The 27597-nt window shown below is 44.0% G+C and overlaps 1 long non-coding RNA gene across 1 annotated transcript; it reads left to right on the top strand.

Moving 5' to 3' along the window:
* The first annotated feature begins 14240 nt into the window (after positions 1–14240).
* On the top strand, positions 14241–24952 carry LOC118912124 (uncharacterized). The gene is made up of 3 exons (XR_005024706.2): positions 14241–14347; positions 21076–21223; positions 22807–24952. It is a non-coding gene; the product is annotated as an uncharacterized LOC118912124 (long non-coding RNA).
* Positions 24953–27597: the final 2645 nt, after the last annotated feature.

The following is a 27597-nucleotide window of genomic DNA, read 5'->3' as shown; positions in this document are numbered from 1 at the left end:
TATTTACTAATAAATTTGTGAGACTAAAAAGTTTAAAGATCATTTTCCCAGGGGGCAAAATCCCAGTGCTGTTAACATAGGTGCCAAGCACTTTGAAAGTAGCATCCAGTTTTGTTAAAGGATAATTTTATAAAAAGAGATAAAATATGACTCTCATATAGATAAAAAATGAATACATGTTAAAGATTTCATTTACCTCATTACTAATGAGGGACTAGAAATGGAGAATCCAAAAAATAAACACATTTATAGATGGGGAATATTGAAAGAAATGTGCAAATTCAGCCAATGTGCAAATTCAGCCAATACTAGCCTCTTCCAAAGAGGGGGAAGGAAGTCAGTTGAAACTCCTAGAGTCAAAGATTTATATTTCCAGAGTCAATAATTATTTTGCATTGTTATTATTTGTCTATAATTTACTGACTTGTAAAACAGCTCAAATGACAGGCTCATAACCCATGCAAAATCAAAATCAGATTAGCTCAGGAGGGTGTACTTTAGACCAGGGCAACCTAAGGCCTGCAGCCCAATCCCGCCAGCTGCCTGCCTTTGTAAATAAAGGTTTCTTGGAACACAGCCACACCCACAGACATTGCCTATGGCTCCTTTCCAGATTGTAATGACATTCTTGACTAGTAGTGACAGAGATTATACGGCCAGCAAAGATGAGAATATCATCTGGCTCTTTACAGCAAGTTTGCCATTCCTTGCTCTACAGAACAATGCAGTTTCTAACATTGTCCACCTGACAGGGCAGCCCCCCTACTGGCCCACCCACCACTGCAGCCAGCCTGTGCTCTGGCCCCCCTGAAGGGCTCCTGGGGCTCTGCACTGCCGAATCTCAACATGTCAATCCTGAGCCACTCAGAGTGCTTCCTCCGATTGGCCTCAGACTGATTCCAAAGGCAAATAGCTGTCTCTGTTTTAGCAGCAAGACCTTTATAAATCCACCTATGGTAGTAAACTAGATAAATTGTCTCAGGCCTGTTATGGGCCCAATTAAGTTCCCCCAAGATTCTTAAGTAGTATTCCCAATTCAGTACCCCGTGATGTAACTATATTTGAAAATAGGGCCTACAAAGAGGTGATTAAAATAGAATGAGGCCTTTAGGGCAAGGCCCTAGTGCACTATTACTGGTGTCCTTGTAAGACAAGGGAGAGATGCCAGAGATGGGCAGGCCCAGATAAAAGACCATGTGAGGACACAGGGAGAAGGTGGACCTCTACAAGCCCAGGAGAGAGGCCCTGGAGAAATAAAATCTGCTGACACCTGGGTCTCAGACTTTCAGCTTCCAGAACTACTAGAACATAAGTACCTGTTAATTAAACCACCCAGTTGAGACACTTTGTTATGGCAGCCAAAGCAAACAAGCGTAGGGGCATTCAGATCACCTGATCAAAAGACCACAGCAGGGCTTAAAAACTATCCTGTAGACATCTGGCAGAGATCACTCTACTCTTTGGGGGCTGAAAGACAGCTATTGAAGCAGTGGTCAGCCATAGATTGATCCAGATAGAGACAGCCTATTTTGGGCAACTAATATTAGATGATTTTTTCCCCAGACACTTTCCCCATACACTAAGCCTTTATAGGCTTGTGCAGTGAGAGAGGGATGAATAGGATAATTTCTGCTCTGGGGATTCAGAGATGAATACAAACACAGCCACCTGCCCCAGAGCCTGTGCAGACCAGCCTGAGCATGTGAATGAGCAAACCACCAGCAAAGTCCCAGTTCCATGTGATCGGTCCTGTGAGAAGGGCTGTGGGAGCCTGGAGAGAGAAGGGGTGATTCTGCTGGGGAGGTGGGGGCAGATGAGGAGGGAGAAGGAGGTGGTCATGGGTGGATTCCTTTGGGGATCCTGTGGGACTGAAACTTGATATGTGAGGGCAGGTGGTAGGTTGTAGCTCAAAGGTTCTGGTATTCTTTTATAGCCTTGAAGATGCATGGTAGGCTTAAAAGGTTCTCACATCCTTTTTGTTTAGTCAAGGCAAAAACCCTAATGTCACACATACTATCTATTCCCACTTTCTTAGGGGCAAAAACTCAAATAGGAAAGAAAGTAGCACAAAAATGAAATTCTTATTTTTTACTCCTGAAATAAGATTGATGTTTTATTTTATTTTTTTTAAAGTCCTAACCACATTTTAGTTACTCTTAAGAACACAGTAGGTTTCTAGTCAGTAGCTCTTACCAAAATCAAAGCTGGTTATGTAATTGGATGAGTCTTGTGGGCCTTACCCAGTGTGTGCAGAATATTCCCCTGATGTAACTTACCCGGCTTCAATATCAGGGGCACCTTTACTGTGACCTCACTGTCACAATGAAAACTGTGAGGCCTGCTGCCCCTTTCATTGGCAAGAGGAAAGCAACTGTACTTCTTAATCCTACAACTTCTGTTTATCTCTGTATTGTTTTTGTTCTGGAAGGGCAAAAGCTGTTTCTCTTTTTATTTTTTTTTGCACAGTGAAAATAACATATTAAACTAGTTATATAAATAACCCATGTAAAAACATTCAAATGATACCATTTAATCTTTATCCTGGTGACATAATCCCAAAACTTCTGGACCAGATAGAATAACAATGTATTTAGCTTTTACCCTCAAACCACTTAAGAAAGCTATTATACAAAGTTAGCAATTATAACAAGAAAGATAAGATATAAATTACTTTAAAAACCAAAGCAGATTGGTTGGGGATGGGGTAGCATAGGAATTGGCAGTAAATTCTGATGAACTCCAGAGAAGCAGCTGACAAATTAGCCAGTGTTTGACCTGATCAAGCAAAGCAAAAGAAAACTCTTTAGTTACATCGAAGTGTCTCGGCTTCTCTAAGGAAAAGAGAATGGTGTTTGGTAACTGCAGTGTTTTATTTTTTGCTGTTTGTTTGTTTACAAATTTGTAAAGTTTTTGAGATTGGTTTCTTAAAAAACTGAAAAGAAAGAAACACTAGATTTCAGCTCTCAGTTCCAGGAAAAAAAAAAAATCAGCCTACCCTCAAATTGAAGCTGCATCCATGTGGTCATAATTAAATGCCTCAGAAGAATTTAAAATCAACAGAGAACCATCTGACCACATTGTAGCATGTCCAGCTACACATAATAGAACCTCACTGTGCAGCTGGCCATTTTAGAAATGGCATCTCTAAATGAGGGTGAGAAGATGCTGCGGAAGCATGAAGAGGAAAGGAAGAAGGAAGGTTCTTTTTCTTTTCATCATATAGCTGGGTCCAGGTCCTCAAAAGGCTATAAACAGAATGAACTTGAAATTGTAATTCAGACAATTTAGTATGATCTCCCCAACATCCTGGGGGTCTGTAGGGTACCAGTCTTGCCAGATGCGGAGCTATGGGAAGATAGCACACCAGGAAAACGCTGGAGGAGGAAGTCCATTCTATGTGGGGCTTTGGGAGAGGCTTCTTTGTACTGGTAGCATATGATAGAGGTCTTAAAGAATGGTGTGCATAAAATTGCAGTATTTCCAGAATGTCTGGCCTGACCGTAGCCCATCTCCACATCAACCGGTGCTTACAGGGGCGGGGAAAGAACAAGCAGTCATCTGGACCACAGAGAGATTTTTGGCTTCTTCCCAGCCAGTATGGGGAGAGACTCAGGTGAGCAGGAGTAGATGAATGGAGCCAGGATTCTTGTAAACAATAAACGGGTTTCTCCCACTTTATTTTTCCCTTTGACTGATTTTGGCTTCCAAGGTTTATTTGCTCCAGGCTGGGAACGCATTTTCCCACCAGAGTTACAAACGGGAAGAATTTTGAGGGGCAGGAACGTGAGGACTTAAGATGTGCAGGACATGATCTATACAGCTGGAAAGATAGGTTGTCTTCCAGGGTTGTTTCCTAGACAAGGGGAAGATAATGCAGGGTTTTGTGATGAGGGGAAACAATCAGAACCATATTTTTAGACACATAATACAGGCAACAGCACAGAGAATGAACTGGAGAGGGTAGCCTCTGGAAGTGAGGAAATGGGTTATTAAGTCAATGCAATATAGGCCTTAAAGGAAGCAACAAAAGAATGGATAGGATAATGGTGTGATCCATGCCTTCTAGAATGTTCTGTAACACAGATTATTTATATGAAGCTGAATAAAATTCTGTTCTGTTAACTAAGAATAAAAAGGTTTCATGAACTTTGAGATGATAACTTGATTGGTCATTGAAGCTGCAAATTAAAAACAGAAATTAAATGGAGGCAAACTCTAAAGTTGGAATAAGCACTCTTGTTTTCCTTAAAGTGATTCTTTCCTCCTGTCGACTGCTGAATCTCTGCCCTGCAAGCCCCCGCTTCACTCGTGATGGCCTCCCCTTGCTTCTGGGCCTGCCCTCACTGCCACGAGAGAGAAACCAAGAAAATGCCTCTTCCTCCCACAGGGCAAGAGGAAGCGAAGGGCACACTTACCACCACACTGCAGGCACAGAAAGCAGCGTCACAGGCATTCTGGACTTTAACTCCTGCTCCCCAAAGGACCAGTTAGATGAATAGCACTTCTGTTCTGGGTTACTAGTCGGATGCTATTTCACTCCTTTCTCAGTGCCATTATGCTCCCTTTCTGGCCCTGTTGGAATTGCTTCAGTGGCAAGAGAACATAAGCAATTCAAGTAATTGTCTATCAAAGGCACGCGTCAAGCACAACCTGCCCATCTCCTGGTGGTTAACATCACAGGTGCTGGACTGAGATCCTCGCTGTGCCGCTTTCACACTGGCAAATGGGGGAGATGATGATACTTCCCTCGTAGGGTTGTTAGGAGATTTAGGTCTCTTAATGTATGTAAAACACTTGGAACAGTGCCTGTCACAGGGCTGGGCTTAGTAAGCATTAGTGACTATTTATATGTGTCAAGACATTCCTATTCTTTTCTAAATGAAACAGTAGGTGAGAGAAGGTCTCAGCAGGGCAGTGGTTCTACCCTGCAGGAAGGGGCCACACAGGGACTCCAGGTGCTAAGGAGGAAAGGCGGTTACTACTGCATCAGTGTGGGGGAGCTTTTGTGGTGCCAGGTGGAGGGCCGCTGGCCCACCATACACCAGGTGTGGCACTACAGTTGTGCAGGACTCCATGACAGGTACCGATAGGTGTGTTCTCTGGCTGACAAAAAACCACCACTCCAGATATAGGCATCTTCCTGCCCAGGAGAAACCAACACTATCTTCCTGCCCAGGAGAAATTATATGTGTAAGATAGTCCAGGTTCATTAAAAGAAAGCTTGAGAGAGAAGACAGCTCTCCATAGTGAAGTCCTTTCTTCCGTGGAGAGCCATGCTCCTGCCTGACCTCCACTGAGATGGGGTTGCTGCCCTACAGCAGGGTTCTTCCATTTGGAGCCCAGCCTCCTTGAAAACTGAAAATATTTGCCATACTTTAAACAATCTTGAGCTCCATGTTTCCCACATTCCCACACAGTTAAAAAAATTAACTTTCTGAAAGATAGAGAATGAAAATTATTTTTAAAAATATTGAGGAGGAACAACTTAAGACAGGCACAGTCGCAGGGGGGCCATCAGGTGAGAAATTGGGGATTAACAGAGGTGAGGCTTAGAACCTCACCCCCGCTGTTTTGAGAGAAATCTTCTGCATCCAGGGATGTTTTGTTGCCCTTGTCTAGCTTGGGTTAATACTTAGTCTATAGGCACAGACCTGATCATCTACATTTGCCCTCTTACAGCACTAAATTATGTTTTCTACCTTTATCTTGCATCTACCTACCACTTCAGCATTTTATTAAAATATGTATATATATATATAAGTGAGAAATGTGGGATTCACATATAAATCAAGTATAAAAATCAAATGAATAATTATATCTGACCTGATTGTTTATAGTTCATGATGCGTGATCAAAACTGAAAGTTTCTGTGATATGACTGCCCTTGCACTGTTCACCATGTAAGAACTTATTCACTATGTAAGAACTTATTCACCATGTAAGAACTTGTTCATTATGCTTCAGAAGATTGGAGACTGTTGAGAATTAGGCTTGGGGTTGTTAATGATTGTGCATTGAGTCCCCTATACGGAATTTTATTGTTGTTAACAACCATTTGATCAATAAATATGAGAGATGCCCTCTCAAAAAAAAAAAAAGTATTGAAACTGTTTTAGAGACACATAGAATCTTAGAACCAGAAGGAAACTGAGAGATCCATCAGAGTTTTCTGGGCTAACAAATAAATTTTAGAACATCCTCCATTCAAACAAAATTTTTCTTGGAATCCTTACACATTAAACAAATAACAGTGGGTGAAGCAATGCATAAAAAAGGTGAGATCAATGGAATCAGTCAGGCTGAATTATGCACCCAGTGGCCAGGCACTAGGGGAGGGAGTTACTTTTAGAGAGTCGAAAAACAACAAAACTGAATAGAAGTCAGTCTCCTTTGTGTTATCTCCGAACTGACAATTCTAAACAATGTCATTGGTACAATACTACTGTCTGCGGGCATACACCTGGGTAAATACACCTGGCATAGCACTGGATAAATGAACAGAGTGGGGGTGGTCAGCAGTCTGCCAGCTGCCCACCCCAAGCCCACAGGTGGCTCCACAAAACCTGTTTTGAAAACCACCAGTCTAGCCCAGTCAGCCCATCTTTCAAGCCCAGAGAGGTTAAATGACTTGCCCAGGGCCACCAAGCTAGAATAACTCATAAAAGTGGAATGTAAATCCAGGGTCAGCCTTCTGTGTGTCTCCTTCCCAAGGCCCCCAGATGAAGAGGAGGCAACAGGCTGTTCTCTAGTCTCCCTGCTCCACTCCCTAGAGGTGTGGGTTGAATGGTGTTCCTGCCAAATTCATTTGTTGAAGTCCTAACTCTCAGCACCTCAGACCTTATTTGAAAACAGGGTCATTGCAGATCCAATTAGTTCAGATAAGATCCTTAAGGTGGGCTCTAATTCAATGTGATGGATGTCCTTATAAAGAGGGGACATTTAGAGACACTATGTGAAAACAGAGGCAGAGATTGGGGTGATGTGAAGCCAAGAATCACCAAAGATTGCTAGGAACCCACCAGACGCTAGGGGAGAGGCATGGAATAGCTTCAGCCTCACAGCCCCCAGAGGGAACCAGTGCTGCTGACCTTGACCTTGGACTTCCAGCCTCCAGAGCTGTGAGAAAAGAAATCTGTTGTTTAAGCCCCGCAGTGTGTGGTACTTTGTTACAGCAGCTCTAGGATACGACGACTCAGCGGCGTGTTGCTGGTTTGGCCACAGATGTGTTGTTCCTAAGTGAGGCCTCTGGGACATCACTGCAGAGTTGTCTTCACACGCAATGAACTGTGGTTTATTGGCTCATGGTTCACTGGGCTGGGTGGAAAGAGCCACCGGAATCAAAGCCACAGAGCTTTTTAAAGATTAAGTAATTAAATTCCTGTTAGATGGTTTCCAGTCAATTACAAGTGGCAAACCCAACTTCATGACCTCAAAGGAAGAGTGAGTTACTGTTTCCCACAACCAGGAGGGATAGGGATGCAATAGGAAGACTGGAACCCAGGCCCTAGGCCTCCAGGACCCTCTTCCCACTCCACTTCTCTGCAGCCAACATCATTCTATTCTACCCACATGCAGGCAGTACAGGCCAGGCCACTCCTAACAGCCCTGGGTACCCAGAAACAAATACACAAGCCTCTTTTCTATCAGCTACAGCCAGGAAAATCCCTGGAAAGGGTTTTGCTCGGCCCAGCCAGGTCACACGCTCACCCACATGGTCACCAATGAAAGCAGTGCTGGGCTCAGAGGGGGTGGGGAGGGTGCTGTGCGGGGACCCGGGGAACCCGTCCTACCACACTGCCTCGACTCCTGGACACTGGCTCCTCAGGCTCTGAGGCCAGTACACTCTCCCCAGCAGAACTCTTGGATTTGGAACCATTGATCCTCCCCTGTGGAAGCATCTTCATTTCAAGACAAACTACATTCTTTTTACATTCTCAGAAATAGGCAGGAAATGGTTTAGTCCACGTGGACCACCCATGAAATCCATCTGTGCGTGGGAGGCGCAGAAATGTCCCTGCAGGTGTTGACAGCATTACCAGAACCACAGAGCACAGAATCAGACCCAAAGAACCCTGGAAAGGAAGCTGTGTTCTCCTTCCTGCATGGGTGGGGAGGGAAGCTTAATGTGATCTGTAGCTAAATCCAGAGAAGTGCTCCCAAAAGAGCAGGTGGTTAAGAGTACATAATCTGAAGCCCAATTTCAAACCCCAGCTCTACCACTTAGAAGCTGTGTGACCTTGAGCAAGTTCCTTAATGTCTCTGTGTTTCAGTTTTCTCATCTGTAAAAGGTGAATTAATATTAGTACTTTTGTGTGAAATTCCTATTAGTATTTCCTATTGTGAAAATTACAGGAGCTGATTTACGTATAATCCTCAGACTAGTGCCTGGCATGCTATAAAAGTGCTTGCTGTTTTACTAGTTGTCATTATTCTGAGGAACATGGGCTTGAAGTGGGACAGCCATGGTTCATACTGCAGCGCTGCCTCTAACTAACTGCAGCCTTGAGCACATTACTTAATCCAGCTCTTGCCTTAGTTTCCCCATCTCTAAAATAGGCATGACAAATCTACATTCCTCCTGGTGTTGCTGTGAGATCTGAAATCATATACTTAAGGTGCTAATTCAGATGGTGTCTGGCACTAGGTAAGCACTCAGCAAATGTTTGCCATTGTTACCCTGTGTTCAACCCTATCAACACACACAGTTATTAACACTTAACTAGAGGCTGTCTATGGCTGGGGCTGTGTGCTAGAACTTCCAAGGAATACAGGGAAAATTAGTGCTAAAATGGACCTAGGAGATCTTGTCCAACTTGTTTTAACTCCAAGCTCTGAGCATCTACATCTTCATCACCAGAAAGAGACATGACCCATCTGCCAGTTCCCAGAAGGAGTGTAATTAGCAGCAACTCAAACATTACGGGTTTGACTAGGAGGAGGATCCCTCAAAAGTGGCTGGGTTTGCTGGCAGCAAGGAACCAGTTACTTAAAATATCTGGGGGAAGGCAGAGCAGTTAATACCTTCAGAGTAGTGAGAGAGCAGCAGACAGTGAGAAAACGCCAACTCCATGTGGGATTGGAAAGCGTGTGCATTAGGCAAGCTGTTCCCCATCCGAAACAGCCCTGCTGGGCAAAGCATAGTCAGCCACACAGTGAGCCAAAGAAGGGAATTTTTTACTTCCCTGCTTTTTTTATTCCAAGTATTGCTGTGTGTTAGCATATGGCATCTTCAATGTGTGAATGAACTGTAATCTGTATTTGTGATATCTGCAGCTAGAAGAGATCTACTTAGGAAAGAAAATGAAATGGATACAAAATAGAGACCTGGGTGTCTGAACGGAATAGCCGTCAGGGCCCTGGAAAACAAGCTCTGACATTCAGGTGCCTTGCCAAAAATTATCCCAAGCCATCCATCTCCATACTTCCGCTTCAATGCTTGGCAGAAGTGGGAATGAAGCAAGCCCATGCCTCCACTGTCCTCGTGCTTCGGTGGTTCCAAAAGATGACATCATCTAGTACCACGTTCCCCTTTTCTAATAATGGAAATCAGACTTGGAAAACCAAACTCACTCATACTCAGCTACTTATTCAAACCTCTCTCTCCCAGCTATGAACGTACACATGCAATTCTTGAACCTTGACAATTATCTTACTTTTAGAAAGTGTATAATAGTGGACTGGTAGAAAAGGTGAAATCGATAATAAAAGCCCCCCAAAATAAGTCTGCAATGCCTTTTGTTCTCATCTGCAACCTCTTTGCCTGAACAGCATCCTTCATGCAAACCTCATGCTTGTACACAGGTGTTCTAGATGTTCAGACCTGTTGGGGTTGTTTCTTTCAAAATTATTTGTTTTTTTTAACTATTGTTTTTCATCTTGCGAGAGAATATACTTAAAATCCAATGGTCTTTACTCTTTTGGGGAATTAAAAAGACAGAGACAGTGCAGGCTGGGTAACTTCATCTATGAAATTAATTCCACAGAAGGCCACTAGCTGAGGCGGCTCTAACACCTATGCGAGCACCAAAACCTAAGCCTGTACATGCCTTAAGGTTACAAGATAGAAACCTAAGGACCCCCAAACAGCCAACTAGGCTTTCCCAGATAAGGCAACTGTGTAAGCCACAGCCCATCAAAGAATTTCCTTGATTTGCTTCCAGAGTTTTCTCTATAAAAGGCTTGCCCCTAGCTTCCGTGGGTGCAAAGCTCCTAAACACTTCTGGTTTGGCACTGCTCATTGGAATCATTTTACTGAAATAAACTCTCAAAAATTTTAATATACCTCCGTTTATCTTTTAACAGCAACCCCCCCAAAAAAATAGATGGGTGGGAAGGAAGACCCTGGGACAATATTCCATGCCCAGTGACAGCATCCTTTGAAACAGAATGGAAATTGGTGTCAGCATCCTGCAGAGTGAAAAGCATCCAATTCCACCAGCAGTGTGTAAATAGCCATTCATTCATTTAAGAAATGTTTACTGCATCCTTACTCTGTCTGACACTAGACAAAGGTGATAGACCAGATCTGGCTGCTCCTCTGTAATAATCAGCAAGATGTATCAGTCTCATGCTTCCTAGAAAAAGTCCTAGGTTCCCGGGTTGTCAAGTCCTTGACAACCATTGTTTCTGTTTACAGTAAACATTTGTTACTCTTTTTTGGCAGCTCAACCTCTGAACTGTTCTTCAATATCGGAAGCTATGCCCCTCTTGATATATCTTGGTGGGAAGCAAATGCTACTTCCTGGTACCAGTGGTACAGTTTCCTGGCTTCCCTTGGAGCCTGAATGAGGACAGCCACAAGGCTCTGCCGATCACGGCACTGTGCTGGGTTGACTCAGGAGCAGGAGTGTCAGCTGGGCACCCATCCTAGTCCTTGTGGGGGCAGTGGCAGTGTGAACTCCAAGGCAGTCACACTGTCAACGTGGTGCAAGAAGTAGAATCTTCTCAGGGCCAGATCTGCTGTGATTTGGGAGGTTTACCCTGGCCACATGGCCTCTAGTCCTAGCTCACTGGGGCTCCTGGAAATTCAGAGAGTGACTCAATATTTTAAAGTATTTCTTTCTGCTTAAATTAGCCAGGCTTGATTTCTGCAGCTTGTGCTATGCTCCCTGACAGCTAGATCCCCTCAGAACTGACTCTAGAGCACTGCAAATATGTCTGAGTGCCCAAGTACTAGAAATCTGAAATGTCTAAGAAGCTGGCCCTCCATGATGGAAAACTCTGGCCTCCGCCTTTTTGTGTTCCCACAATCGGTTGGCCATAACAGTCATCACTGTTCAAGTCACATAAATTAATCAATTTGCATTTTGGAATCCCTGTTGATCCATAATCCTATTTCTAGGAGTCTATCCTAAATGAATCAGAAATTGTTAAATTTCATTTCAGTATTATTGATAAAAACAAGAAAGCAGAAACAACCCTAATGTGCATCATTGAAATACAGCAGAGCTACTAAAAGTAATGTTTTCAAAGAACAGTTAAGGTCATGAGGAGGATACAAAACTATATTAAATAGGATACCAATACTTTGTAAAGCTCTCACTTTCTATGGACGATACATGTTCTTAAAGGTGATAGGTAAAAATACTGATAGCCATTATCTTTACACTGTGAGATTACAGTACTTTTAAATTTCTTTTAAAGCTAGAAAACAACTAGGTACTATTGATTTTGCAGATACATTTTATTTTGTTTACTTTGTGCAATTTATAAGTTTTCTGCAATGAGTATGCATTAGCTTTGCCTTAAGAAAAAATATTAGAAGCATAAAAAATATATATATATTAAAATCTCTAATATGTTTGGAATTCTGATTTCTCACTAATTCAGACTACTGCCCTACTAGTATTGTAAGTTAGTGAGGTTCTGCCACTTTGCAACAGCATAGCAAGACACAGATACTAGCAAAATATGGAGCCTCACTATACTCTCTCAACAACAGTAACATACTGTGAACATCCCTCATGCTCTCCTCCAGATGCAACAAGACCAAATTCTGGCCTGTGAGAAGTTTGCAGGATAAATTATGGATTTTAAATATGTATTTTAAAAAAGAGAATGACAAGATAAGATAACGCCAAGTGACAGATGAGTGGTATATACTTAAAATCTACAGGAATTCAAGAGAAGGTGATTCACTCCAGTTGGAGTTTTCCTGAAGGGGGTGGAACTTTGACTCTAAGGCACTGAGTCTCACGTTTTGGCTTCAGAACTTCTTTATACTCTTGAGAATTATTGAAGACATCAGGGAGCTTTTATTTGTGTGGGTTATATATAAGATTATTTACCCATTTAGGAACTAAAGCAGAAACTTTAAAATATTTATCAATTCATTTCAAAAGAGCAGTATTAAACCCAATTACAGACTAACATAAATAACATTTTTTAGGAAAAAAAAACTGTCTTTTCTAAAACAAAAGAAGAACTAATGAGAAGAATGGTATTGTTTTACATTTTGCAATTCTCTTTAATGATTACTTTAATAAAAGATAGCTGGATTCTCATATCTGCTTCTGTACTCAATCTGCTTCTGGATTCAGTGTTGTTTGGATTGAAGTATATGAAAAAAATCCAGCCTCATACAAATATGTAGCTGGAAAAAAGACGAGTATAACCTTTTTCAGATTATTACAGGTATTTTCTTTGATAAGACACTAAATCTCAACAAGTAGTAATTTGTTAAAGGTCAATTGCTATATGGAATCTGAAACCACATCAATGAACATTTGTCCTCTGTGATATTAAAACCCATCATTCTGCATGTACTTTGAGTGGATCTTTGACCTACGCATGACTGTAAGATCATGCGCTGGTCATTTGGAAAATTTTGATCTTCCAAATGTTGAGACATTTTATTATGCAATATCAAAAAATCACATTTGTTAAAATTACTGATCTCATTGAAAAAAGCCTTCAATAATTGAGAATCTGTCAAGCTTACAGTACTGGATACAATTTTCCAAAATTCTCATTTTTGCTGGGAAGCCCACATTTCATCACTGGCAACAAATATTGTCAGTTGTTTTCTTTGAAGTGACAGATTCAGTTCATCATTGAGAAAATGTTAGCTAACTATCCGAATCAGAATAACTAAGATTTGTCCACTGGTTATTCTTCCAAATAAAAATGCTGTTCCATGAAAAAGTGGCAGTCCAGCTCACAGGTCAGTTGCACGAATGCTTTTCCTCCAGACAAACACTGAGTATCAATGCGCAGCAGAATGTGCTTTGTGCATGTTTCCCATTTCATCACACAGAATAGTAAAAAGATGTGTGCTCACAGCTCAAGATGTAATAAAATTAATTATTTTTGTTTCATTAGAAACATTCTCTTATGAAACTGGTATCTTATTTCTACAGGTGGGTGGTGCTGATAAATACAGCTGCTGATACTCTTTTACTTCACTTAAACCAGTGCCTTTGTACCATCTGTGCAAATGTTAATACAGTGAAGAAATACTTAGCATTATTATGAAAATAATTTTGACCTCAGGACATCTCTGAGTCTTAGCGACCCCCCTGGGGCCTATAGATATACTTTGAGAATTGCTCTAAACCTTCTTGGAAGGGAAGACTTTGGCAAGTCATCATGAGGGGAATGTCCATGAACCTTGGACAGTGAAAGAGGGGAGGAGAACAAAAGCAAAGGCTGAGGAGGTAAGTAGTTGCTGAACTATGGTTAGACCTAAATACCAGGCAGCAGAGCATGGCGATTATGCTGAGGCAACTGGAAAATGTAATACTACAGCTACCATTCATTTAGCACAGGCTGTGTGCCTGGCGTTTTGCACGCATTATTTAACTTACAATTCATATTAATCTTGAGGAAATTATCTTCATTTGGTGGGAAAGGAAGCTGAAGCTCAGAGAAGTTAAGAAACATGCCCTAATTCACACAGCTAGCAAAAATAAAGGAGCCCAGGAAGATGAGACTGCAAGGCTTGGAGGACTTCTACATTTCACACTTCCTTCCAGGCCACCTTTGTCAACTCTGCCCGGTAGGGTCCTGGAATGTGTATGGCCCTAAAACATGTAGTCTGCCATGAAACACTCTGGCTGTAAATCTCATGTATTTACTCTGGGAACCCTAAGGGCAAGAGTCAAGTCTATTTATATGCCCAGCGCATTGTGGTCACTTCATAAATCTTTAACCATAGAGGCAGTGATTTTTACGGACACCAACTCCACCCCAGTCTCTTTCAGCTTGCCTCAAGTTTAAATTACACACACCAGAGTAGGAAGATTTTTTTTCTAAGAGAAACTTAGAAGCCCATATTTCCTGAACCTGACTATGGCCTTCAGTGACCACACCGGCAGCCTCTGCAAAATTATTACCCCAGATTTGTAAGGTAAGCACAGCTTGTCTTCCTCACCTTCCATCCTGCAGGGGCTGGATATTATTCTAGAAGGAGAATGGGCTTTGGAGCAGGCTGACCTGGATTCAAATCCCAGTCCCACCACTGACAAACTGTAACCATGGGCAACTACCATACCCCTTTCAACCTGTTTCCCTGTCGAAAACATGACTATAATAGTGCCTTCTGCAGAAAGTTGTTGAGATGGTTAAATGAAATAGTATAGGGAAATCATCACTCCTGGTGCCTTCTCCTTCCCCCACCACTGCAGTCTGCTCCCACAGGGCCCTTCTGCAGCCCACTAGGGTGCCAGGGCTTTCCCTAACTCTGGCAAGCCTGGCTAGGACTCACCAGCTCTCACCCATCAACAAAATGCCCCCTTAATCAAATATTGTCTATTTATTCTTGTACCTTGAGTAAGTGTCCTCAGCTTGCTATTGCTTTAGAAATTATCTGGTAGACTAATAAAAACAGCAAATGTCAATCTTTGTATTTTGCTCCAAGGCACATTCTAAAAGGTGTTCTTAATTGCAAAGAGTAATAATGCATTTGCTGGTTAAATAATGTTGAGAAACACTGAAGACTAAAACCCCCTCCTTGGATTGTGCAATTTGGCCTATTAATTGTTCCGTGGAATCCCAGAGAAAAAGAAACCTGTAACTTCATGAAACAGCTAAACAGATTCATGCAGTGCTGTTGACTTTTTCCTGATAATTATCCACCCCACTCTCATGAAAAGCTTTCCCTTAATATTATTTTAAGAAATAATATCTTATTCCCAAAGCTATGATTCGTACTGATGGCCTCTCAAGCGTTGGGCAGTCTCCCTGTAGATTGAGACGTACTGGACCCTATCTCAGGAAGTCTGTGTTAGATCTCAGAACAAAGCCCTTTAGGCTGGTGCAGGCTGGCACTAAGGTTGATTTGAGAAGAATTCTAATCCAGTACCTAAATCTCTCCAGTACTTTTTAGCTCACCAAGCATTTACAGATATATCACCTCATTCAAACATGTTATCTCAGTTGATCCTAAAAAGGCCTTATGAAGCATGTGATGATCTCTCATTATAAGTTACGAAGTTAAGGCTCAGAGAGCTGGAAGGACTCTTCCGGTCCCTCAGCAGGGAAATCTCAGAGCTGAGACTAAGTGCAGACTCTGGGGGACTCTGGGGCTAGTGCTGCAGCTGAGAGACCAGAACTAGAAAAAATGGGGACAAAGAGGAGTAGTGAGGAGCAGCAGGGAGAGCGCACAAACGCAAGCTGTTCTGTGGTCCTCCACTCCACTTACGCGCATGTGTCCACATGTCTGTCTCCCTCAGCAGCTGGATTCTTACCGCCAACCCTACTCTTCCCTCAGGGGACTCAATGACCAAGAATGCAAAAGCCAGGACCCAAGTATAGCCAAAGATGAGGCCCGGAGGCAGCCTCTAGAGCACTGGGGGGAGAGGGCGCCAACTTCCACACCCTCCCAACAGCCAGCCCAGCTGTGAAAGCACCTGCTATGCACTCAGCTCCAAACCATCCCTCTTCCTGTTCCCTCTTTGCAGCATTTCTCAGTCTCCCGCTAGCCTTGGACAGTGGATGCAGGGGCCAGGGGACAGGCAGCTGAGACAGAGCCAATCCAATGCTTATGCCCAGTGCTTTGTCCAAGTGTCAGGTGGCCAAGAGAGGAGAAGAGAAAACACAGGAAGGAGAAAAAGGTGGGTTAAAAGAAGCAGCAAAAGCGACCAGTGGGTTGGCCCATTTCCCATTTGGGCTTAAGAGCATTTTCAGAATTTTGTAAAGTCCTCATGCTAACAGCTCAGTGATGTCCTCTTCTACTCCAAATGCTTTATGTGAATGAGTTTTAGGAAATCTAAAGTTGCCCTTCCCTCCTTAGCAGTCTCTAGAGAGCTGTCATCTGTTGGAATAAACTGTAATGAATGTAATGAAGACAAAGAATGCATTGCAAACATGGAAATTCTGACTTGTGGTATCTCTGAAAATAAAACAATATTGGTTACAGGTGCTGCTGAGCTTGGGCACTCGCCCAGAAACTTCCTATTCCTTGGAGAAGAGATTTACCAATAAACTCCATCTTCCTATTTTTTGGGTTAACAACAGCATACTTTTCTATTCTGGTTCCTTTGACAAGAACCTTTTGGGTTTCTTCCAAAGAAGCCACAGTAGGGCAGTTAGAAAAGATTTTGGAAAGCCGTTAGCACAACAAAAGCTCAGATTTTTAAGAAGCAGGGAGTGACTATTTCTTTGGGATAAGAAAGCAGTTTACTCACATGGTAGTTAATAACGTGATATTTCTCCTAGAGAAGTACATTAATCAAAAAATATCTGAAGTTAGGAATGTTGAAAAATTATTAGTTAGTTATTTCCCCCTTCCCCACTACAAGTTAAAAAAAAAAAAAGAATTCCCTGTGCCAAATTTCTGTTCCCTTTCCAAATTCTAATATACTTATTTCACACATGGGAGAAGTTTGTTTTGAAATCAAATAAATGTATCTTTTTAAATTTGCTAGCTTAATGGGTGGGGCTAAATGATATAAGACAAATGAGCTAAAGATTTTGTATTCTTTGTTTTGTGTTTTCTTTTTTATCCTCAATTAATTTTTATAAGGAATTGTTATTAATTTTCTAGAGCTGCCATAAAGTACCACAGATTTTTTGGCTTAAACAACAGAAATTTATTATCTTACAGTTCTGGAAGCTAGAAGTCCAAGATCAAGGTGTCCTCAGGGTTGGTTTCTTCTGAGGCCTCTCTGGCTTGTAAAGACATCTTCACCCTGTGTCTTCATGTGTTCTTCCCTGTGTGTATCTATATCCTCATTTTCTCTTCTTATAAGGATATCGGTCATACTGGATTAGAGCCCATTTTAATGACCATATTTTAACTTAATTACCTCTTTAAAGACTCTCCAAATACAGTCATATTCTGAGGTATTCAGGGTTAGAACTTCAATATGTGAATTTGGGGGAACACAGTTCAGCTTATAATAGGAATCACTGGTCTTCGGAGGTCTTGTAGGTGACAGCATGATGGAATGAGAAACTAAATGAGGAATGCGAGAAGCAACTAGATGAGGAATCATAAGAACTGCTTGCAGCCCCAACATGGTTATTCACTGGTTATAGGACCTGGGGAAACCATCTTCCCCTCTCTGGCTATCTGGTCTTTCAAAGTCAAATGAAGAGAGAGAAAACACACCAGATGATTTCTGAGGTACAAGGCAAATGCATCAACTAAGCACAGTTGGGTAGTAATCCTAGGAGAGGCAGAAGCGTAACACGCTGCGCCGATTTCCTGGTGGCCTAAGGGAAAGGTGTGTACCCAATCAAAGGGAAAATGGGGAGCCGGCTCCCTGTTTCTTCCAAATGAACATCAGAGGAAAGTCAATGCTTTGCTCACATAAATGCCCAATCCTAGCCAACAATGTCTGCTACAAAGAGTGCAAAATCTGATTTTGCACATGCTGGGGTATCTCAAGAATGACAAAGGGCATGGAACACTTCTAATACTGTAAAAGAGAAAATGAACTTTCAGTCATCTTTAAACTAAAAGCAAGTAAGTATGGTGTGGAGAAAGCAAACTGTGATAGGGAAGAGCAAATTCAAGGGCATCCCTATGAAGGCTGAGTCCTATATTTATTTCCTTATATGGTTTGAAACACTGCTTGAAAGGTTGAGATTGTGGGGTGAGTGAGTGAGTGCAGCTCCCAGAGACACTCACCCTCTCCTAGGAAAAAACTGAACACGGGCACCCTTCAGTGGCCACAGCGTGAATGCTGGGAATGCTTTAACCTGCCCAGAGATCTTTCACCCACCTGTCTCTGTTGACCTTCACATCAACCCTCCAAGGCAGGTTGTACAACATACACCACTGTCCAGATCAGAAACAAAATCCAAGCCCTGTGTCCACTACAACCTCACTGTCCTGCAGGACATGATCCCAGCATACAAACATTGCATGCAGGTCAAGACCTCAATGGTCTGTGAAAAGGAAATATTTGAGTGCTTGCAGCCACCTTGGCTTTCCCAACTGCTGCTCCCAGCTGCCCAGAGCTCAGAGGCCCTAATCAGGCTGCCTTGCTGGCTGCGCTCCATGATCCAGACCTGCTGCCCTGCCCTACTTACCAATATTGAATACATAGAACATGCCAGGCACCATGCTAGACATTGTGGATAGAAACAAGATGGATCCTTATAAAATGGTTTCAAGAGCTCACGGTGGTGGCAGAGACAAAATGACACATCACATCTCTATTCACCGCGTGAATGCCCCTGGGCTGGGTCCTGAGAGCTATGGAAGCACAGAGAAGACTAATGGGTGCAGAGGGGTCAGAGGCTGGGGGTGGGGCAGGGGATGGAAGTATCCAGCAGGAGATGGTACTTGGACTGAGACTTGAAGATCCACTGAGGCAGGCTAACAAGGGGGACAGGTGATCCAGGTCACAGTTAGGAAATGTCAGGTCATTTGGAATAGCTAAGGATTGGTCTACATGCAGGAGTCTGGCAGAAGATAAGCCACAAGCTCAAGGCAGAGTCCCAAGTTCTCCATTAAGGAACTGAAACTTCACTATGAAGGCTGTGCAGTTGAATCAGACTGCCCCCATCTGCTCAACTGGCAGCATGGCTTTAGATGGACTGATTTTAGATGGACTGATTAACCTCATGTATCAGTTTCCTCACTGTGAAATGAGAATGATGATATCACTACTCAGAGGGTAGCTGTGTAGATTGAATGCGATCACTGATGTAAAACTGATGGCACACGGGGTCTTAAGAAATGCCATTCATTAAATTTTTGTTGTTATTGTTGTAAAGGAGTGATATGGCAAGCTTTGTGTTTTGCAAAATCTATTGTTTATTCTCCATTTATCCCACCAGACACATTTCCTTTCTTCCCTGACATCTCTGTCCTGTGAGACTAACACCCAAAGACTGCACCCCCAGGCTCCCTTGCCTGCTGGCTTCTTGCCAGTTGAGCCAATGGCAGGTACAAGCAGGAGTTTGCAGAGTGAGCGAGGAGAGGGGTTGGGAAGTTTCTTCCTGCAGCTCTCCTTGATTCAGGGCAGCTGCTCTGGTCATATCTGTGACTCTCCATGTCTTGGATAGGCTCCCCAACAAGCAGAGCCTGAAGCAAGGACTTGGGTACCAGCAATTATTTGGAAGGTGATTTCCCAACTGAAGGAACAGGGGTGGTTCAGGCAGGGAGGGAGAATAACAAACTGAGAGTGTGACTGAGATCTTGCTGTGAGTAACTGCAATGTGCCTGTGTGGGGACCTCTGGGAAGTTCACAGAACACCTCTGGGGATTTCTGTCACAGGGCGGAGGTGTGCCCCACCCAGTTGGCTGGGCTTCCCGGGGCACTGGCTCCCCCATGCTTTCCTACTGCACTTTCATGCAAGTCAAGCAGGTGCAGCTTCAGAGAAGGCCCTTAGAAATAAATCAGAGGGACACCTGCCTCCCTTCTGGTGCAAAGCTGTCAGGGCGAGCCTGCAGCTGCAGCTGAAATCCCAGGGAGGCTGAGCGGATGTGACAGGGACACAAATGTGCTCTCTATACATGCCAAACACCATTTCTGCTGGGCTACTCTCTCATCTACTGCTTCAGGGCCTCCCTTCTTTGATTTCTTTCCATTTAAGAGGTATCCTCCCATGCTAATCTCTGTACCCACAACCGCTGTCCCTGCCCTGGGCCCTGACTCCACTCATGCAAATATTTCCTTCATTAAAGTCCTTCCACTGGGCCAAATGAGTGGGATTCTGTTTCCTGCTGGGACACACAGATACAGATGGGCTATTCCGATTGCAAAATGAAGGTTGTCAGGGCATGAGAGGGCAATCAGAACTTGGTTAGGTTGTTTGTTCAGTTATCCCTGCTGGAGATGATGAAGGTATGAAATCCAGCTAAGGCAGAGCATGTGGGAATGGCTAGAGCGGCAAGGGAGTGCGCCTTCCCGTGGGCCCTGCAGGAGGCTCGGCTGACCTGAGGAGCGAGCTGTGCTGACTGGGCCTTCACAAGGAGCCCTGTTCTGGCATATAGGCACCGTGACATGGGCTGCACGGAAGCTTTGGGGCAGAGCCTACCTCTAATTATGGACTTTTGGAAATGATGAAAGCAGGAACAGGAAAGCCTCAGGTACAGGGACAGAATCACAGTGACCTTTGTGTCCTTTCTCTCAAATCCTGTCAGCCTCCTGCCCTCTGCACCTGTGGGCAGACAGTAGATGTTTGCTGAATAAAGCTGTTCCTAGTGTTGCCATTGTTCTCATATTTGTCAATAATTGTCTTATAACAAGGTTACTGTTATGGACTGAGTGTGTCCCCCTCAAACTCATATGTTGAAGCCTTAACCCCCAATGTGATGGCATTTGGAAGGGGGGACCTTTGGGAGATGATTAGGTTTAGAGGAGGTCATGAGGTTGGGGCCCCTGAGATGGGATTAGTGCCTTTTAAAGGAAGAGGAAGACTGACCACTACTTGCTCTCTCTCTGCCATGTGAGACAGTGTAAGCCACAAAGGGGCCCAGGGGCAAAATCTGCTGGTACCTTAATCTGGGACTTCTAGCATCCAGAACTATGAGAAAGAAATGTCTATTATAAGCTACCTAGCTTACGGTATTTTGTGATACCAGCCCTGAGCTACTAATACAGTATCAGGGCAGAAATATGCACCACTTTGTTGTATCTAAATGACTTATATTCTTTATCCTTTATGTAAATCCAATAGGAGAACCTTCAAAGGGAGCTTGCTCCAGCCGACACCTGGGTTTCAAACTTCTCACATCCACAACTACCAGAAGATTAGTTTCTGTTGTTTTAAGCCATCACATTTGTGATTCTTTGTCACAGCAGCCATGGGACACTAATACACTGAGGTAAGAGAGGGTGTTCTAAAGTAGGTGACATTTCAAGATTAGCTACTACACTGGGTTTCACTTTTGGTTGTCTCAAATTTTCTGGAAAAGCCATGAGTTCTGCCTTCCTCCAGGGGTGGGGAACACACTATCAAGTCTTCCAAGGAGACTAAGAAAGAATTAAGTGCCTTTTTCTTGTTCCCTTTCAAATTGTGCTCCCTAAACAGTTTCACTTAGTCCAAGGAACACATAGGGGTGTCTCGTGCCTTCCTCCCCATCCCCCTGGCTGACTCTCTGTGGGTAGTTCTGCCAACCCAGCAATTACACCTGGCATTCCAACAGGTCACTTAGGAGTGGACCCAACCCCCAGTGTGGAGCAGTGGCTCTGAGCTTGGGTTTGGGGCCCACATGCCAACCCCACTCCACCCCCACCAGCTTCAACAGCTTCTCTGCACCTCACTTTACTCCTCTGTAAAATGAAAATACTAACAGGCCTCACCTCACAGTGCTGCATGGTGGCACACAATGGGCACCACAAAAGTGGGTTTGTGTAGCCTGTAAGGGCCACTGGTCTTAATCTCTGTCTTAGTCCCTGAGGCCCAGAGAAATGAATGCTGACCAGCCCAGCCTCTCTCTCTCCACAAAGAAGTCCAGGCTCAATGGCAGACCCTCCACTGCCTCTTAGTTCCAGTAGCTCATCCTGCAAAGAGAGTTGGGGGAATTTTGTGCTAATCTCCTCACTCTACTTAAGGAAAACAAAATCTGTTGCCTTACAACTAATAACAGCCACCCTGGGTGGGAGGGAGGGGGCATGGGAGCCAAACGTCTGCTAACACTTTGAAATCAGTTTTCCAATGGTGTTAGGTGCTGGGCAGATACACAGAACCATGAGGGGACACATGGGGAGGGGGCGCCATTCCAGCGGTACAGGGCTGTGTGCAGGTCTGTGCTGAATTGTGTCCGGCGCGGAGTCAGCTGGGAGAGAGGTTCCATGAAACCTGAAGTGGCCCAGAAAGCACATCCTGGCTGTGACCCGTGCCCCCTGGTAAGGAAACCAAGGACATCCTGGTTTGGGTCTCCTCTTTCCCAGAGGATGTTGATGCTGGCCGTGTTGGGTGATCAGGTCTGACGCACATCTTTTGGCAGGGAATCACATTTTCAAAATCCATGACTCAACCTTGACCTGCTTTGATAGCACTTGGACATTTCCTCTGACAGTGCACACCTCTCACAGGCACTGCCGCAGGTCTGGTGCTCCTTTGGGGTCCTAGGGTGGGCAGCTTGGATGAAGCATTCACGTTCACCTTCTTGGTGGGGAGCTGCTTGATCCCTGGCAGAGATGTTCAGAGCCCAGGGGAAAGAATAGCCCGGGGGAAAGAATAGCCCGGCCAGAGGCCCCTTGCATCTCTTCTTCCTTCCCCAGGTTGAAGTGCTCATTTAGCCCCAGGGACCTCACCACATGCTCTAAGTGTTCCCCCCAGAGGAAATGGAAGTGTTCTGCATGCAGCATTCAGCTGGAGGACGGGAGTGGTTCTCTGGCAACACAATCATGTGCCACCCCGCTGCCTCTCTCACGACCTGTGTCCTCATTCTCCCCCCTGCAGGGACTGCTGGCTGCTGACAGCTCAGACCCAAGCCCTCTCTGGGTATTGCCTTCTGCCAAAGGATGCGGTCTCTCCTCTGGGGACAGCCTGCATCCAAAGACTGGTCACTGTGGGATACACAGTGCCACCCCTAGCCTCGTTGGGACAGCTCTGTAGGACCACCCAGGTCTTGAGGTCCTGGTGGAACCAGTGGAGGCCTCCGCCGCAATGGCATCACAGCTCAGCCTATCCCTTTGCCCAACCCAGCTCCCTCCCTGCTCAACAGGAGCTGTTCTCAAAGCATTTACCAGTAATCCTGCGTGTAAACCTCAGAGCCTCAAGGCCTATTTCTTGCAGGCTCTGAACTGCATCAGTGTGCCTCCCTGGAGCCTCTCTAATCCCCTCGGCAGCTAGACTGGACTCAAGTGAGGATTGAAGCTGTGTTCTGATGGGCACCAGAAGGATCTTCTTCTACTTCTGGGTCCACAAGACCTTGGCAGGGCTGATTCAGGGACTGGGACCACCCGTGCAGTGTACAGGCCAGAGCTCCTTCTGACTGACCAATGTCAATGGTGTCATGTTTTGACATCACCCCTGTTTCTTAACACTTGAGCATTGTTCTTCATAATGACCTGAAGTCTTTTGGGGGCAGCTTCGTTCCTATCACAAGATTACAGAGCTGAGGAGTCTGCGTATCTCTGGTATCTGAGACAAAGTGCCAAGCCCTGCAACATCTAAAAGTCCCTCAGGTGCTCCAAGAGCCAGCCCTGAATCCTCAAGGTCTACAGCGCCATGCTAGCTCTGCCCCTCTCCCATTTCGCAGCCCCGTCTCAACTTCTAACTGGCTGTCAGAGCCTGGACATGTCACCTCTCCTCACTGAGTCTTATTGCCTCACTTATAAAATAGTGCTAATGAAGAGAACTCTACTGCTAAGCACTTTTCAGAATCATTTAGTTCACGCCTACTGAGTGCAGAAGCACAACATGACAACCAGCTTCTGCTTGACCCCTCCCTGGGACCCCACCATTTCACATGGCCTCCTGGTGTATTTCTGGATGCTCTAGTTCTTAGAAAGTTCTTCCTTATAACAAACTGGAATTAGCCTCCCTGTACGTTCCACCACTGACCTGGTTCGGCCTTAGGGGCTATAGAAAATGCATATAAGCTTTGCTCTGTGAGAAAAACCTTCAGATATCACACCCTTCCGTCACCAGGTTTCTCTTATCAGGCAAACCTTTCCTCGTCTCCTTTCCATATAAATTCCAGATACCCCATCATCCTGGTTGTTCTCCTCCAGGAAACTTCAGCTTCCTCTTCATACATAGGGTCTAGAATGGAACCAGACATTCAAGATGCTGTCTGAATAATTCCATTCATGTATTCTAAATAATATTCAACTTATGGCACTTGATTTCCATCTATCTTTTCAGGAAGATTTCTGCTGTATTAGATATATCATGCCACCCCAAACTTAGTGTTTTTCTGAGACTCACAGGGTTTGACTTGGTTAGAATACATCTGGCTGCAGTGACAGAATGCCCAATGGCTCAAGAAATAGTGACGTTTCATTTTTTCACAAAATGAGATGTCTAAAATCAGAAACTGCTGATTCACATGTGATAAGGGGCTCAACAATGTTCATCCAGATGCTGCTCTGGTCTGTGTGCTGGTGAGACAGCTGTTGTACTTTTAAGTGGCATTTTCTTGCATAATTATATTAAAGGCAACAAAAAGAGGCAGGCCTCCTTATCCTCCCTCTCTTTGCCAGGGAGCAAAATCCTTCTCAGAAATTATCCCCAGCTGACTTCCCCACATGTCTTGTTGGCCATAACTAGTCAGAGTTATGACACTAAGCCAGTCATTGGGAAAGGGAATTAGGATTACGTACCTGGTTAGACCAACCAGGGTGTCTCCTCCTCCCACCACCTACCGTGAGGTGTGGGCCTTTCTTCCTTGAACATGCTGTGTAAAGAAGAAGGGTGCATGGCTGTGGGTAGACACTCGGTGGTGTCCACCACAGCACCTTAGGGTACAAAGTCACTTTAAAGTTAATGTCACCTAACACCTTTCCAACGATCAATGTTTCAGAGCTCTACTTAAGTAAATGGGGACACTATTTTCCAAGAAATTATTAGAAAGTTTATTCTTTAAATTATTCTTTGTAAGTTAATTCTCTGTGTTGCTTAGGTTATCCAGAATGAATGGACTTTCTCTTCCAAAATGTGGCCATTCCAAGAACTGAAAAGCTTTTTTCTCCCAAATTAAAGATCCTCAATCCTTTCTACAGTCTTCCATCATGTGGTTTTGAAAACTTGCACAATTTTAGCCATTCTACAAAATGTCCTCCAATTTTTCTGCCTGGTGCCCACTAAGTTCATGCTTCCAGTACAGTTTGGCCAGTGTAGCATAGAATTCAACTATTGCTTCCCTTGTTTTAAGTTAATCTACTTTTAGATAGAAAAGTAATATATATTTACCATAGAAATATTTTGACAATTCTGGTGAGCTTTTAAGGATCACTGAAAGATATCCTCTCTCCAAAATCTTCCCAGTCTACCTTGAATCTACCCATATCCTCCATTTTATTCTCAACTTCTCACCAATACTATTATTAAAGACAGATGCCTGAAGCCAATATAAGATCACACGTTTGCAGAAGCAGTATTAACTCCAGATTTGGGAGCATTCTGGAAGTAGTGGATTGTATATTCAATTAACTTGTTCTCCTTTTTGGCAATTTTGTGATTACCTTCACTGTTTTACATATTTTTCTATTAATTCAGCCCAAGGTCAAATTGGCTTTTTAGGCACCACATTTTTTAAGGCTCCCTCATCATATTTTCTTGATTCAGTATGAGCTTAGTACTTATGTGTGCTTCTTTCAACCAAGTCTCCTTCTCATTGAATTTGCTCAGTTGGCTCTATGGGCCAAGTACAGAGCCTTTAATTTATGCCTATAATATTTCATTTTCTTGGATTTGACCCATTGGCCTAACGAAGTCTTTAGACACTGTTTCTTTCATCTAACAAATCCAGTATCTCTCTCTCAACAAAGTCTAGAAACTACTGTGAAGAATGTTCTGTAAATGTCACATGGTAATACGTGAGTCATGTCTGCTGCCAGGAATTTCAGACAATTTCACACTACATTTGCAGCTAAGCCCTTCAAATTCATAACAAAAGAGGACTGTTTTTCCTCCAATTCCCTCTCCATTTTGTATAAGTGTGCCTTGTGAAACTGGGAAGGAATTTAAAGAAAATGGTTCTTCTAGGAATTTGGAAAAAGTAGGTTGGCCATGAATCCAGGTGCCCTGGACACTGGCCCCATTTGCTGCCCGTCATGCAGGTGCTGTTTCCAGTGCCTTCTCCTTGGCCCAGCTTTCAAGTCCCAGTGTCTTTCTCCAGCTCCTTCCCAAGGCTTTCATGTTCCTGCTCTCCTTGCCTCAAAAGACCCTGTAATAGGCTTAATAATGGCCCCTAAAAATAGCAGGGCCCAATCCCTGGGACAGGTCAGTGTTAACATATGTGGCAGAAAGAGGTCTTTGCTGATGTGATTAAGTTAAGGATGTTGAGGTGGGGACATTTTTCTGGAACAAAGTCTGGAAATGCAGTCACAAGTATCCTTCTTAGAGGGAGATAGGGAGACTTTACTACATACAGATGGAAGAGGAGGAGGCCATGTGACCGTGGAGCTGAGACTGGAGTGATGCAGCCACAAGCCAAGGAATGTGGGCAGCTACCAGAAGTCTTAAGAGTCAAGGAACAGATTCTCCTTAGAGTCTCTGGGGGAAGCATGACCTGCCAATACCTTTATTTCGGTCCAGTGAAACTGACTTCAGACTTCTGGCCTCTGAAACAGTGAAAGAGTAAATGTCTGTTGTTTAAGCCACTAAATTGGTGATAATTTGTTAGAGCAGCCATGGGAAGAGGTAGAGACCCTGGTAGAGTCCCTAAGGACCCCTCTAGTCCTGATCCTTTCCCCACTGTGGGTCTCTCAGAGCTTCTCCTACATCCTCCACATTATGCGTTGCTTTATATTTACTTTTATTTTTATTGTCCCCATCATTTCTTCACAAATATGTTCCATGCTCTTCAGATTGCTGGCCCATCACTTCACTGCCCCTTCACTGTTTTTCTGAGAAGAGTAGAGCCACCACCACGAGCTCCTCAGGTAGCTGCCTCTGCCTGTTGGTGGGTACCTGCGCCGCGCCGGGAAGAGAACCACCTGTGGCACAAGTCCAAGGGGAGCTGTTCCCATGCCAGCCTGTGGGGGCAGTCCTCAGTGGCCTGCCTGCAAGACACCACACACACACACACACACACACACACACACACACACACACACACACTCTACTCTACCTGTTGGGGTTTTAGCTTACTTTGCGTCCTTGATCACTCTGGCTAGAATGTTCTTTTCCTTCTCTTTCCCTTTCTTCTTTCTGAAGCTATGAAGCTCCTTGTTCGTTCTCTTATTAAGGCCTTCCTATTATAGCTAGTCAAGGCTCCGTCTCTCAGTGTTATCAGCTCACTGAAGATGCGGTTAAGTCTTATAAGCCTTTGTGACCCCAGCGCACCTGTCCCACAGTTGGCCTTCGGTATGGGTGAGATGTAGATGTCAGCCGTCTGACTGTGGTTCTTAAAGTCTCCTAGTTGGCAGGCTTCTGTGCCCTTTAGGACTCATCCAGGATGGAAATAAACAATCAGTGGGAATAGATGGGGGTAGGTGAGTGTTAGGAAAGGCTTATGGTTCCTGGTTCCTCTGAATTCCACTCCCTCTTCCATGTTTCTCTTCCTGCTTATCTCTTTTCTCT

This window comes from Manis pentadactyla, chromosome 2 (assembly GCF_030020395.1).
Source record: "Manis pentadactyla isolate mManPen7 chromosome 2, mManPen7.hap1, whole genome shotgun sequence".
Lineage (NCBI taxonomy): Eukaryota > Metazoa > Chordata > Mammalia > Pholidota > Manidae > Manis > Manis pentadactyla.
The sequence above is the reverse complement of the archived record's forward strand: the minus strand, read 5'-3'. Positions and strand labels throughout refer to the sequence as shown.